This window comes from Prenolepis imparis, unplaced genomic scaffold, assembly GCF_030444845.1.
Source record: "Prenolepis imparis isolate NDT839.2.m4 unplaced genomic scaffold, iyPreImpa1.0 SCAF_258, whole genome shotgun sequence".
NCBI classification, from domain to species: Eukaryota; Metazoa; Arthropoda; class Insecta; order Hymenoptera; family Formicidae; genus Prenolepis; species Prenolepis imparis.
The window spans coordinates 21,092-38,109 of NW_028141416.1; the positions used below are offsets into that span (position 1 = coordinate 21,092).

At 31.7% G+C, this 17,018-nt stretch overlaps 1 pseudogene; it reads left to right on the plus strand.

The window, feature by feature from the left end:
* The first annotated feature begins 18 nt into the window (after nt 1–18).
* LOC145948143 (carboxylic ester hydrolase-like) lies at nt 19–16,601 on the plus strand (annotated as a pseudogene).
* Nucleotides 16,602–17,018: the final 417 nt, after the last annotated feature.

Below are 17,018 nucleotides of genomic sequence, written 5' to 3' on the forward strand. Positions count from 1 at the left end.
TCAGGAGTGTCGAAAAAAATGTGGAAAGTCCGAGATAACATACTAATCCAATTAGGCTTCATTTATCTTTTTATACTTAATGCATATACCGTCTATAGTTTATCAATAGCAACAGTGCGAAATGGCACGTTGATAGGTGCAACAATGCGTATAAGATTCGGAAGAGACATTCATGCATTCCTGGGAATTCCCTATGCTGCACCACCGATCGGAGATCTCAGATTTAGGGTAAGATTATTTTGTTTATTTTAGGCAATTAAATCTTAACAAAATGGGTAGAATAATTCTGAAATAGTCAATCAAAAAAAATTATAAACTTTCTAATTCCCATTAATTTCTAATTAATTCTGCGAATCTTTTTTGAAAACGAATCGAGATATTAAACAGGTTGATAAAAATAGCTTTAAAGTAATTAAGATTTAAATTTAGGAATGTAAATCTATAATAAAGATTTTTTTATACCTTTACTTTTAAGCGAGCATTAATTAATTCTACCTGTTGATTAATTAATTCGTTAGAACTTTTATTTTGAATATATATATATCAAAGAGTTATCCAATTGTTTATTGCAAATTAAAAACATGTTTGACACCTATCTCGCTCTAAAAAAATATTTTAAGCTAATGCTAAATATATATAAATTGAGAATTAAGAAGGTTATAGGAGCCGTACGCGGTTCTCGGTGCGTTGATTCCAACGAAATTTTTAATTTTTCGTTGGAATTAAATACTTGTGCACGGGGCACGAATTTTTTTACTTGGTATACTGCTAAGATTTTTTCGGAATAATATCGACTCGAGATTTTTAATTCCGACGTTCCCCTCTGACCCCTCCCCCCCCCAAATGAAATATAAGCGAGAAAAAATATTGGTCCGAAAGTCGCTGAATATATATTTAGTACTTAAATAATCAACAATATTTATCATAATTGAAAAATAATTGCGAAAACTTGTACGAACTGACCTAGCTGCATTATGATTTATAATTTAAAAAATTATAAAATTAGAATGAGGCAGAATTAATTAGCTAAACTTGCTTGCTGTATCCTTAATGATTCCTAATGGATTTATCGCGCAATCCTTCAGAAAGCAGCGTCAGGGACTTTCGCACGGCAATCACGTGCCTTATGTAGCGCGATCACGTAATAATAATCCTAATAATAAAAGTATCGAGTTTTTTCTCCTCCGGATTTACGCGTCGTTAGTTATTTTTTTCTTCGCAATTAGTACCGCCGCTGTTGCAATTAAATTTAGCAGTGGTTTCGCACTTTTTTAAATCAATCCTACGTATCGTATTATTACGTCTTCCTTTCGCGGAAAAAATCATGTTACAATCAGATGAATATATGATAAATTTTTCCGAGCACGAGTTCATTGTAAAAAAAGAGTCTCAATAATATATAGAATGTTTCGACACTTTTTTTTATCCTCTCTTTATATTCATGTGATGTTCTGTCGTTGTAAATACAGCACGTGCATCGTTTAGCTTTGCATACGTTATGGACTGTTGCTAACATTATTGCATCGATAGTTAAAATACATATTATATTATACATAATACATAAATTAGTAATTTTGCATGTGTTCCATATATGTGTATATAATTCTCTCTTATTATTAATATTAATATATTATAAAACTAATATACAGAAATGTAAAGATTCATATAAAAATTTTCTGAAAATATAATTATATTTATACAATACAGTATATGTAAGTTTTCTAAAAATATAAATATAAAGTTAAAATATAATATAAAATAATAATATAATATAAAAATATAATAATACGAGGCGCATTTTAAAAATAAGATCCGTTTTGAAATAAAAAAAAGATCTTGTGAATCAAGCAAGACAAATGAAAGGAAAAATGTATGTGTGTATGTGTGTGTGAACAGGTGAGTGACTGATCCGTCGCGACAGCTGATTCATGTCCAGCGAGCGGCGTATCAATTAGAATTTGGCGCCACCGTCGGGCCGATTACCACTCTCAGGCCCGCACGCCAATCGCGATCGCTCGAGCCCGCGCCGATAGTTTCGCGCGCGCAAGGCGCGGCCCTTCAAGCCGCGCCGTTCGAACGCTCTCGGGCAACCGTCCGTGAGCAAACAAATAGGGAAACAAACAGATTTGCCCTCCGACTTTCCAGAAGGATCCCGTACCACGCTTTGCTCACCTTTCGAACGATGATCTCATGATGCGGAACTTTCTGGAAGGTCGAGGGTATAAATTGACGTTCCTCGAAACGCTCGCTCTCGTTTTTCGTCCGCCGCTTCTCGCGCTCGCGTCTCAGTCGCTCCGAAAGCAAAACCGAAATTCGTACGATATCTCTGTGACTAAAAGCATAGTTCGCCTAACTTCGGCCGTTGCTATTGTGGTTCTCAGTAGAGTCTAGTCTCTATACGATTGCGAAAGTGTATATTCAGAATATTCGATAAAGGAGAAATACAGACTACAGTTCGATAGGAAACAGGCGTTCGTTATTTCGTGGTACCAGCATACTCGCTATCACTTCCCGACTCACTCCACGTCGCGCACTATCACCATTCGCGAACTTTGAATTGAACAGATCTTAACATATAAAAATAATTTATTATAGTCAAAAAACTTCTACAAGCTTACTTTATTTTTAAAGTTAAAACATACAAAATTAAAGTTCAAAGTATAAAATTATAAATATCAAAAGTTACAATTATAATTTGTTCAAAATAAAGTTACGAAATATGTTTATCTCTATTATAAAATAAATGAAAGTTAATTCAATAAAATTTTATAGAATAAAATACATAAAATGTTTTTATTAGTGCTATTTAACAAATGGCATAATTATTTGATGATGTAAGTCGCACTTTACACACATTAAATAGAAGATAGGAATTGAAAAGATAATTAAATGATAAATATATAAATAGGAGAAGCTAAAAATTAATATAAAAAGGTATTAATATTAAAGAAGATGTGCAAAGACACTTAATATTAAATTTATTGTGTTTGCGAAGCAAGTTAAATATGTTACCGCAAGCGTTTATATGATTTGTGTCGATTGGAAGATTGTTTGAAAGTGTTTTTAAGAGAAAATAAGAAAGTATATTCAAATCAGAATATTTCAAATATGTTTCTAAAACTATTCTATGCGGTTTACGCATAAACTTACGAATAAATACATGTTATTGCAATGTAAGAATTTATAAATAATTAAATAACCATATTAACTCTTATTTATCAACAATAAATATTCTTCCTCGCCATTATTTTAAAACTTACTAATAACTAGATAGATTTTTTTATGATTTCTAATTGTCAAGTATATTTTATATTTTGTCGCAATATTTAAGTAATATTTAATTCTTTATACACATATTTTTCTTTAAACAAATAGAATTATAAAAAAAATTGATTAATTGAGATATTTTAAGATAGCTTGTGTCAATTGAAATAATTTTTATATTAATCTCTTTTTTCCTCTCTTACTGTTTTTTACATTTTATGTTTTTTCAAATAAAATGTAATATACAGAAGAGATTCATCTTGTATTTAATTAATAAATGTAAGAAAATTTAACGATCTCAAAATAATGAAGTAAATTACAACTGATTAATTATAATACGATTTTACTGATTAATTATAACTGATGAGATGTGAAAAACGAAAGATTGTCTTATCAAGTTTCTTGCAGGTGATAATAATGCAAGATGCAGGGCATCTTGTATACTTGAATAGAAGTGACAGGCATTGAAATTTTATCCTCAATATAAGCGAAGTATATATTGTGACGTGACGCCTTTTGAGCGCCGTCACAAGGGCGAAAGCTCGACCGTGAGGGGGAAGAGCCGTCCTGGGGTTGCCCCTCACACCCTGAGAGGGAGCGACCTTAACGCGATAAAATTATATTTTATTTTATTTTTGTTTGTATTATACTTCCTGCGTTACCGTATTGAGCGAACGTGATTTGAAATAATCGTGAAACGACTACCTGAGTGGAGGACCCCTCAGCAAAATGTGAAGCAAGACTCCGGAGATCAGAGGACGAAGCTACCGTAGGAAGGATACCGCACCGAAGGTCATGTATCGAGTTCCCGTCGCTACCACCATCCCGATATACCGTCTAAAATATAAATTGTTTTAGAGATCAGCTGGAAACCATAACGGACACCGAGAGACCTCCTCATGCTGCAGAATGAGTGGAGGGCCCCGTGTCAGTCCATAAACACCCGCGGGGAGGATTGGATGAAGGCCCGGCCAGCCTGCCAATTCAAACCCCGGGAATCACGAATTATGGAGAGATACCGCCACGATACCGGAAAGAGCGGGAGACGAGTCCCCGAAAATCATCGATATAACGCCGAGGGCGCTGGGGGATCGATGGGCGGATCCAGACCGCCCCACGGCGATCTAAAATCGACAGGATGCGCGGGAAATCGGCGCGGAACTCGAGGGACCTAAGGACTCTCTCTCGGAGAGTCACTTCTGTCCGGCGATTATGAGAGTGAGCAGCAACTCCGGGACGACAGCCGATACGCAACACTGCGAGATACTGTAAGCCGCCACTCGGGTAGCTCGTGAATAGTAATTGTTCCCGATTGAGCTAGTGTCGTGTATTACCGTGCCGTGGGTTAAATTCGGCTGAGTAAAATCGGCGGCTTTATACCGAATTACCGTTTCCGTTTTCAGAGCATAATCGCTCCAGATAATTGTTACCGCGATACTAGCTAGACCGGATTCCGCGAAAGTGTCCCTCTCGGGGAAGTTGCCGCCGACACACACACACAGTAGTCATAAATTAATATCCGTAACAATATATTGTATCGTACCACATCATACCGTATTGTTTCTTTGGTTGGAATTCTAAGATCGCGTGAAGGAGCATCGGAATTTGCGCGGGGTCGCTTTCTGCGAGTTAACGTTACCGTATTGAGATTGCGTTTTACTCTGCGAGAGTCGTACGTATACCGCGACATTACCGTGTATTCAATTTTTGTGAAGATTCCGTAAATACCGTATTATATAATAGCGTTATAAAAGTTTTCCGTGAGCCATTTGAGCCTTCTCAAATCTACCGTAATTACCGTTCGCCGAATATTCCGACATCCCGATATATCGATTGTGAAGACATTAGTCTCGCGCGCGTGAGGAATGCCGCGATCGCATTCCTGAGTTTTTGGATATCGCACTTATCTTCTCGCACCTATTGTTCGCTACCGTTGTTATTGTCACTTCGAATACGTTTGTATATCGCGATTATATCCTCTACCGAGCTTTGTTCCGATCGTATGTTAATCTTTTTGTAACTCCGTTATTATTAGCTTGATAATTGTAAATGTCCATTTAATGTAATATATGTTAAATATACTTGCTTGTTAAATATTGAAAGTGTATATCGAATGCTTCCCCCCCTCCTCTCCAGAATCTATTCATTGTGTTACTTAAGAATCGCGCCCCTCTGCCATAGACTGGGCTAGGCGTAGCCGGACCGCTATTCCGCTACTCTAAAATATTCTCGTTACCGTGGCGCGAGAAATCGCGCCTGGCGCCCAATTATTTCACGAACATACCGGGTTACCGAATTGCAGTATATTACCGAGCACCCCGGTTACCGAAGGTTCGCATATTTAACGAACGCTCCTGATACCGGAATTTCTATCGTTAACGAATAACTAACCATTACCGTTGAACTTTTGAAATTGCACGAACCCCCCTTCGCGATCGGCGTTCGCGAGGCGGGTAAAGACGTCGCAATATATACATCACGGAAATCATGCTAATTATATTTTGCTCGCATTAGATATTCTGCTGGTCGATTGCCTTCGTCATTTAACGACTTACGGAGATTGCTCCTTGCATTTTATTCATCGTTTATTTCGTAACATCACGCGTATTCAGTGATGCTAATATAATACCTGATATAAGGATATAAGAGAAAAAAAGAGAAAAAAGGAGAGAGAAAGAGAGAGGGGAAGAGAGAAAAATTATCTGATATTAATTTTGAATTTTAGAAGCTTGGAAATTTATCATCAATTAGATATAAAGTAAACCGTAACAATAGCGGAAATGAAACTAAAATATGTTGACGTATCAAATTTAATTATTATTTTATTATATAACAAATTCTTTTTAACATTTGTCATATGTAATTATATAAAATGTTAATTTAAAATTTTTAGCAATGTATAATATATATTTCTTAATTTTCTCTACTCGAATTTGTATAATGTATTTCTCATTTACTAATATAATGAAAAGTAAATATATAAAAATATAAATATAAATAAATATAAATAAAATGAGAATTTAAAGTATTTATTTTATTCTTAATGTATGTTTTAATACGTCATCGTTCTATATTTTATTTACTATTATGTTTATAAAGAAATGTATGTGCTTATTGATTCTTTCTAATTAAATCTTGCAGTTAAATTTTTTATAGGAAACTCTTAATAAATAAAAGTCTAAATGTCTTTAGCTGTCGATTATTTTTTTTCTCAATTATGTAATATGAGATAATCACAAACACATTGCATAATTCTTCGTACGTAATATCATCGATCTATTCTGAAAATGAAAAAAGATGTTATTATGCAAATATAAACACGAGTAAAGTCATTCACCAACACACTCTGTGGTTTGTTTTTGCAAATTTTGTATTGAAAAATTTTACATTTTTCAATAAAGACATTATACTTAATTGTAATTAATATCACAAATAATATCAGGTTAATATTTGAATCATGAATTGAGATTCGAGATCAAATCTTGAGTTTTATGTCAAGAATGGTATTAAATATAACAATTAATATTTTAAAATATTTAACATAAAGATCTTTAATGTTACACATAATGTTACACATTTTTGCAAATTTTTTCTATTTCGATAAATCAAAATGGCTAAATTAAAAATAATTTTAACTTAATTTTGTAAAAAGCAATACAAGTATGATAAACGAGTTTCCTTAATCATAAACATCGTCATAATTTTGCTCATCAGGAATAATTTACTCATACGTATAAGTCGCTTACAAGAATAAGCACGCGCATAAATTACCTACGCTTCGAATAATAACATAAAATATACATGTACATTAATCAGCATTACAAATGGCTGATGCATCAATGCGAAATTTGTTGTCTCTACACTTGAACATTTACATATTAAATATAAGGTTCATTTTTCAGAACATTTTTGCGTAAAAAACGGAAGAGCAAAACACAATTGGAAATCTCATTAAACTATATTATAAAACTACAGTATTATAAAATATTTAATATTATAATAAATATAAATACCATATCAAATAAGACTCGTTAAATAATAAATATTATATAATAATAAATATAAATGCCCGTATTAAATTTATTTTCGATATTCAATTCTGCAATATAAGTAAAACATCTATATTTGTAGAAAATTTATACACTATAATTTTTAGATTTTATATACAATTCTCGTGATGTTTATAATATTTATTTTGTACAAATGTGTAATATATATTTATTATATATTCGTACAATTTTACGAATAAAATTTTAATAATATTAAAGCATAATCGAAATAATTTTTATTACTTAATTTTTTCTATTACTAAATTTTTGCCTACTTTCGCTAAATTCGGCTCTCTTATTAATAATATTTTTGTCTCCACTTCTAAAAACATTGACTAATTCTAAAGAAACCAAACAATTTAATTGAACGTTCTGAAACAACAATTTCATATTGTGTCTCAAGACAGTTTCATAAAAAGGACTAGTAAAAGTCAGGCACTGATATTAGGAGCAATAAAATTCTTTTTAAATTTCTCTATACCTATTGTTTAACTTTCTGGTCCTTTCTTTGGATCATCGAAGAGTGGAAACGTTCAAAATAAGTATAGAAGATTTTAAAAAGAATTTTATTGCACCTAATATCTGTCCTTGACTCTTACTAGCTTCTTTCATACCTTAGTATCCAAGACAATTTATTGATCTCAAGACAAGATAAATTTCTTTATTTCACCAAAGTGTCGTGTCCTTGAAACGCTTAATTTGTCCAGCATCGTCGAGCCTTCGCAAGATCAATTTCCATGCATGGATGAATCAAAATCATCGCAATTTAATTTTTTTGAAGCCGCCTCAACTCGCGGCCGCCTGGAACGGAGTACGAGCAGCTGTGGAAAAAGCGGAAATTTGTACGCAACGGAATAGCTACACATATCAGGAAGAGATCGTCGGCGGCGAGGACTGTCTTTACCTGAACGGCTATACGCAGCGCGCTTTCGAAACGCCGTCATCCACCGCCCATCGATATCCGGTCATGATCTGGTTTCACGGTGGCGGATGGCTCACCGGGGCTGGTCATTCCGAATTTTTTCCGGGCCCAAGTTTCTGCTGGATCACGATTTTGTCCTCGTCACCCTCAATTTTCGGTGAAGTTCGATCTTGATTATTCTTTAACCTTGAAGGAGTCGCTATTAAATGACATTATTGATTGCATGATTGACATCTGTCATCTATTTTCAGACGAATTAAAATATAAAGACATATAGGGGTCATTCTTAGATTACGTTAGGCTTTTGGGAGAAGGAAGTTGAAGTAGTTCTTACGTAAGATTTTTTAAAATGTTCCTCTGATAAGATAAAATCTAATCAAAATTTTCTTGTCAAAATAATCAGAAAAGTTTTCATTTTCGTTTATTTTTATCAACTAATTTTAATTATTTTATAAAAATAATGAAAATGTAACTTTATATTTTGAAAAAGAGACTTACACTTTGGTACAATAAGTGTATTCAAATTTTATACCACGTGGATGACTAATGTCACTCTAAGATTAATTGTGTAATTTAATTTTTTACACGCAGAGATGTGTAATTTCTTATATTAAAATTATGTAAAAATATTATATGCACAATGAATAATGTTTGTTTTTACGCAATTATTGGGGAGGAGGAGTAAGAAAGTTATTACAATTTCTTTTATATACGAGGCACATTTTTAAAGTAAGGTCCGTTTTGAAATAAAAAAAAGATCTTAACATATAAAAATAATTTATTTTAGCCAAAAAACTTCTACAAGCTTACTTTATTTTTCCACATAATCATCATTGACTTCCACCTATTTTTGATATAATTTCAACAGCTTCATAATTCCATTTTCTTAAAAGTCTGTCGCCTGTGTCTTGAACCACTTAGTAACGACGTTTATGATGATTATGTGGAAAAATAAAGTAAGCTTGTAGAAGTTTTTTGGCTATAATAAATTATTTTTTATAGTTTTATATTGTTAAGATCTTTTTTTTATTTCAAAACGGTCCTTACTTAAAAAATGCGCCTCGTAATTCAAAGAGAAATCGATTTTTAAATAACAGATGTGTTATGCGTAATAACACGTCGATTTTTTGCATTAGACTTGGACCGCTGGGCTTCTTGAGTACGGAGGACCTGGAATGTCTGGGCAATCTTGGATTGAAAGATCAGCAGCAAGCCATGCGATGGGTGCAGGAGAATATCGTTTCTTTTGGCGGTGATCCGAACAGAGTGACTCTCTTTGGCGAAAGTGCGGGAGGCGCAAGTGTTCATTACCATATGGTGAACCCTCTTTCAGAAGGTAAGGTCTTTGGCAAGATTTTCATAATAAATCACATTAATATGTATATATATTTGCATCTATATGTGTGAAACACTTTTATTCTCTCCGGCCTTTGTGTGGTTTTTAATTCCTTATAATTTATCTCTTTAAAATATTTAAATGACATTTATCTTTAAATTCATTATATTCTTTCTTTAATTATATAAATAATTAATATCAATTATATATAAAATATTATATTATATTATATGTATATAAATATTAAATCTATTATTATATTATAATTATTATTAATTATATAAAATATAAAAAATATTTATCTTTTAATACATTATATTCTTTCTTGAATTATAATAATGCATATAGTTTAAAATATAAATTAAATATTAATATAAAAATATAAAACGCAAAGGAGATTTATTGGTACCGATCGTCTTTTCTAGGTAGGTAAATGCATTTTTTAACATATTTATCTCTGATAATAACGAATCATTGTAGATGATGTCATGTATAATATTTTCAACAATAATAATATTTTATTAAGAGAGTTTATATAATATAATTAAAAAATATTATATAAATAAAACATGAATATGACAGTTATCGTAATGTTAAAATTAAAATTAAACGGGACAATTTAATATATGTAAAACGAAATATTATAATTAAAAAATACAATTTTTTTTTAATTACAATTATAGATTATTTAAAAATAAACAATTTATTTTACTATACTTCTAATTTACTGGAGTTTTTCTTTCGTTATTATTAAATGAATGAATGTTGAAACGATCTCAATCATGTTTCTTAAATCTCGAAGTAAAAGGAAGAAGTATAAATAATTTCAATTATCGAATAATTTAATACAATTTATTTCTTACTAATTAATTTCTCTGTCGATTTATAGGCTTCGTATATTTTTCACATAAATATAGGTGTCTTAGAGTGTGCAAATGTAACATTTAATTAGATGCAAAGTATGTATATATATAATCTAAGAACTTGAATTAACTGCTGGAATTTGACCTGAATATTTAATACTTTGATTGCTTGTTAAATGTTTTCTCGGCTGCCTTCTTACGCATTTCTTTATTCTTTATTTCGACAGGTATCTGAAGGCATTCGTTAAGCTGCCAATCATGTGTGCATAGCGTTGCTACGTGTTGCATGAAATTTATGAATTTTTATTTCCTTCTCTCTCTGGCTCTTTATCTTTTATACCTAAGTCTAATATGATATATATATTTTTTTTTATTTATTTATTTAATATAAAATTTTTTTTATTTCTTTAAAATAGAACATCCTGTATATGAATCACATTTATTATTTGTAATATAATCTTATTTAAATTATTAATAATTATTCTAATGTAATCTCTGATTTAAATTGTTAATTACTATTTTGATGTAATCTTTATATAAAAAGTCGAGTACATAAATCAAGTCCAGTTTGTAGTGTGTGTGTGAAGTTGGCGTCTCATTTTGTGGAAACTCATAAATAAATAAGAGTTCTGGCTTTATTTACAATAGTTCTAGAGTTTCTGATAGTTTAAACAAATAGTTCTGGCCATTAAAGCAAAAAAATCGATTCGGACAAACTGAGACGCCAAGTTCACGCAGCGTCTCACCACTTTGTCCTACGGCGTTTTCCTTATCAGTATTTATCAGAAATGAAAAGATCTATAGTTCTACATGAGTTCTAAGAAGAGTTCTACCTTTTAAAAGCAAAAAACACTAATTAAACAACAATAAAGACAACCGGATACCAATAGCTATAGATGTCGAAGTGAGATGCCAGTCGATTTTCGAGAGTTCTGCTTATTCTAAAGCAGTTCTCGTATAGTTTCTGACATGTACAATACATTTCTAAAGAGTTCTGATAATTAAAACAATTAAAAAGTTTGTTAAACAATCATTTTGCCCGAAAATGCATATTTTCGAGTCTAAAGGTGAGACGCCAGTCGATTTTCAAGAGTTCTGCTTATTCTAAAGCAGTTCTCATATAGTTCTGGGCATGTATATTGCCTTTCCAAAGAGTTCTGATAATTAAGACAAGTAGACATTTTTTAAAACAGTTATTTTGCCCGAAAAATGCATATTTTCGAGTCTAAAGGTGAGACGCCAGTCGATTTTCAATAGTTCTTCTTCATTTAAAGCAGTTCTCATATAGTTCTGGGCATGTACATTACATTTCCAAAGAGTTCTGATAAATAAATCACTTAGAACTTTTTTAAACTAATTATTTTGATCGAAAAATGCATTTTTTCGACTTTAAAGGTGAGACACCAGTCGATTTTCAATAGTTCTGCTTCATTTAAAGCAGTTCTCATATAGTTCTGGGCATGTACATTCGCTGCGTGAACTTGGCGTCTCAGTTTGTCCGAATCGATTTTTTTGCTTTAATGGCCGGAACTATTTGTTTAAACTATCAGGAACTCTAGAACTATTGTAAATAAAGCCAGAACTCTTATTTATTTATGAGTTTCCACAAAATGAGACGCCAACTTCACACACACCAGTTTGTAATATTAATATTTTGTATGCGCGTGAACTATTTACTTTTACTATTTAACTTAAAATGTCATCTAAACACATTCATGCACAGCTGTTAAAAGCGTAACAGTGAGAGACATGCTCTATATCTCTGCGCGTGCATCAGTTTCAGAAAAATTATATCTGTATGCTTACGTACTGACATTGATATGGTTGCATGATCCGTGAACAGTCACGCGAAGTCATTTTATCCCACTTTGGAATAGGTGTGTCCCGATGCAAAATTAAAATAAACTCGAAAAAAATTATGGTGATAGATCACGTTTTCATCAATCTGCATATATATATACCGGGTGTCCCATTTTAAAGGACCCACTCAAATATCTCAGAAACACTGCGTTAAATCAAAAAATGTTTCCTACAAAAGTTGTAGGGTTTCGAGGGGGACATAACATAGTAATATTCATATGACCTTGGGCGGCTTCTCCAAAGTCAAGTGAAGGTGAGAATAAATTTTTTAAATGGAAACCCATATTTTTATTATAACATCTTTTTCTACTAATTAATTTGAACAACTTTTATCTGAAGCATTTTTTTATTTTCTTCAAAATTCACCTTCTCACCTTCAAATTCTCACCTTCACTTGACCTTGGAGATGCTGCCCAAGGTCAAATGAATATTACTATGTTATGTCCCCCTCGAAACCTTACAACTTTTGTAGAAAACAGTTTTCGATTTAACGCAGTGTTTCTGACAATGAGATATTTGAGTGGGTCCTTTAAAATGAGACACCTGGTATATATATATTCATGAAATTTATTAAAATATTTATTTATTTATTGTGACCGATATTATTTGTTTGTTGATACTTTATTTATTTAAATAGGCGCCGTAGGAATTTTTCTGACAAGATAATTTTTATTTATGAGTAATATGTGTTTTAAATAATCTAATTCAGTTACGAAACTGTGTGAATAAATATGTTCACAAAGTTCTGGCGATGCGAGAAAAACCAGTTTAACGAGACGTGCATGTTTTTCTGTATATGTAATTGACATTTTTATTCACGCTCGTGCATCGCACCTCTATCGATTGAAATTAAAAAAAAAAAAAACAGGAAACAAGTTGCAAGAGACTGATTAACTAAAGAATCGTCATCGCTAATTATGATATCGATAATAGAAATCTTCCCTATTTCTTGAATACGATATTCTGCATATTTTATCAATCATTCAAATGTTGCGCTATTAACGAACAGATGATTAATTCTGAGCAAAATAACATATGTTTTAGAAATCTGCATAAAAATGAATTTATTTTGTGTAGAAATAATTTTATTAAATATAAAAATAAAAACAAATTTGTATTTCTACATTGAACGATTAATATTGTAATCAAAAAACGTGTATTTTAGATTTTCGGTTTTCAGTAAAGGCTAAACTGATCGAGTTTTTAATAAACGCGCAATACATTATAGACCGTGAATTGAAAATCACACAAATCGCTCGATTCTTTTAATCTTGACTTGACTTTATTTTTAATACTTTATTAGTTAATACTTATTTAATATTTATTATTTAATTTTAATATTTTAATGTTTTAATATTTTATTATTTAATATTTAATTATTTCAATATTTTTTCCTTTATTTTGATATTATTTTGATATTTAATTATAGAGTTTGTTTATCACTCTATTTAGCACTGTTGTTAATTAGTTTTCTTACGTCATACTTCTTTATTACCATTCAACAAAGCCTTATTTATCTTCCTATGAAACATATGTTTTTATTCCAACTGGTTTTTCTATAATTTAAATTAATTAATTATCCCTTGTTTTATCTCAGCATTATGGTTATTGTCCAATGATACCTTTTAAACCAGTGATCGAACCCAGACACGCAGGTGTTTTTATGGCGGAAGATCCATTAATTTCCGTGCGACAAGGCCGTATAGCTGATAAACCTTGGATGACAGGAATTACATCAGAAGAAGGAACCCTTAAGGTAGCAGATAAGGGACTACTAACTTTCTACATAGATCTCCAGCTCAAAAACCGAGAGATTTACATGATATTATCATTTTAGAATTACAATTATCGGAAAACTGCGCAGGATAATTTTTCTTAGAAACATTTATAAAATTTTGAAGATAATTTTTAGAATAAGATCGGAAAACTACTTCTTCCTGTAACTTATTTCAACAAAGCTTGCTTGCATAAAACCTTATAAAAGTATTTGTTTTAGAAACAAAATCTAGATAACATGTAAATACAGTTTTAACATCACACTTTTAACCGTGTTGCAAATTATTACATATTAATAAATTATTGGATAATTCTTCGACACAAGCATTATTAAAATTTCGATTAATCTTATTTTATGATAACGTAATATAAAATTTCTTATATAAAATTTTTTTTAAGTTGAACAAACAATTTATGCATAAGATGCTCCTCAGGTATTTACGGACGAGATCAGGGTGAACATGTGAAGAAATTGAATAGTGATTTCCACAATGTTGCACCTCTCAGCTTATACTACGAAGAGCGATACCGTCTTCGAGATACACAATTTCGAGATGAAATAAGCACTAGTATTCGCGAATTCTACTTCGGCAATGAAGACATCGATGAATCCGATGAAGCTAGATTCAAAGTCATCGATGTAATTTAGTTTTTACTAATTACTATTTAATTACTAATTAATTTAATTAGTTTCTGTATTAACCTAATAATTTTGCAGATGTACAGCGACGCGTGGTTTAATCACGGCACTCACGAAGCTATCCAAGACTTTATTGTGAATCAAACTTCATCAGTCTATTATTACTACTTCGCGTACAGAGGAAGCGCATCTTTTAGCTCGATATTCGACGATAGAGAAAGGAATTATGGAGTGTCACACGCGGACGAATTGCAGTATTTGTTCCCTGTGGGTGAACAATTTTTCGTGGAAACGGAATTGTCCAAGGAGGATAACGAGATAATTAGTATCATGACCGAACTCTGGTACAATTTTGCAAATTCCGGGTAAGTGTTAATATTTTTAGCGATAAAATTTATTACTGAATACAACCAGCTATCTCACAATTCGGATTTACATCGTGATTTTATTATGATTTATATATCAGAATTTGGTAAATATGCATAATAACGGACCCAACCCCAATCACCTTGACCTTGACATATGTTGTCAAGGTCATAGGCCTGAGTAACCTCCAACAAATTTTAGCCGTCGCTTGCTGTTTAATAAAAAGTTATTAATAAAAAAAGTTTACTAAATAAAACCAATATTTGTGACACCATATACATTAAATATACTGTACTGTGAATGTACTGTGGGGAGTGGGTGCAGGGGGAGAGGCTCCGCCCCTCCACCGCTCTCGCGTTTACTTTACTACATATAATAATACTATGCCCTTCAGGATAAATCATAACAAGACATATCATAACAAATCCCTCTCAGTTGATTTGCGTCATTCTTGGTGGCTAGATAGAAATTAAACGGAAAATGTTGCTTTACGAATTTATAAATCTAACCTGTAATAAACAGCGTTTCGATGCTTTCTTCGATATAATGAGCAAAGCATATCCATTGTAATGACATTATAATAACATTATAATAAATACTTTTCCATTATATATAGAAAAGTTGCAAAGAAAATATAAAATATCAGAAACGTATGTGCACACACACACACACACACACACACACACACACACACACACACGGGGGGGTGCAAGGGGGGCCTTCGGCCCCCCTCCCGCACCCTCCCCGCCGGTAGGCAGGGTGGACCTCGCTTTACAACTTACAGCATGTGTCCATTGTAATTGAACTCTTCGCAATGCGTCCCCTACTGGCGTGAGGGTGCGGGAGGGGGGCCAAAGGCCCCCCTTGCAACCCCCCGTGTGTGTGTGTGTGTGTGTGTGTGTGTGTATGTGTGTGTGTGTGCACATACGTTTCTGATATTTTATATTTTCTTTGCAACTTCTTTTGTTAATAACTTTTTATTAAACAACAAGCGACGGCTAAAATTTGTTGGAGGTTACTCAGGCCTATGACCTTGACAACATATGTCAAGATCAAGGTGATTGGGGCTGGGTCCGTTATTATGCATATTTACCCAGAATTTTATATATATATATAAATTTTATAAAAATGTGAAAGACCAGTGTGTGTATATAATAAAATTAATATTTAATCACGATAATAGTTAGCGTAATAATGTCTATTTTTTGCATTATTTTATCATGATTATCTTATAATAATTATACAATGAGTTAATAATGGAGTTATAATAATTTTTTCTTTTGATTATATACGTTGAAAATGATGCATTAGTATATAAGGTACATATTACAATAAAATTCTTTAGAAATCCAACGCCAAAGGTCACGAAGGCAATTCCCATAAAGTGGAAGCCGGTGAAAACAAATTATTCACCAGAGTATCTATACATAGGAAATTCGTCTAAGATAATTATGGAAAACAATCTTCTCTCGGAAAGAATGACATTTTGGAATTAGCTAACACATCGGATGAAGTTACATAGTGCAGATTTAAAAAATTTTAAGGACGAGTTGTAATTTACAGTTGTAATTAACATTTTTATAAATTGTTGTACGAAGATCTTTCAGTGATTGCAAGAACTTCAAAATGTTGAGATCTCTTAAGAATTTTTAAGAATTGATTTTCAAAATTTATTTTATAAGAATATATTTTTAATCTTAATTGAAACTTTATAAACAATTTTAATTATGGGTTATTATAAAATTTTGTATTAAAATTATTTTAATAAAGATATTAAATCTAATGTATATGTTCTCAAGTTGCATTTTCTTTATATTTTTTCTACAAGGCTTAGGCTTATTCTTTTTTTTTTTCTTTAAGTCTAAGTCTCTCTTCATAAACATCAATGCATTTTATGAAATCATTTGGTATCAATGCACATTTTCTTAATTTCTTATTCATA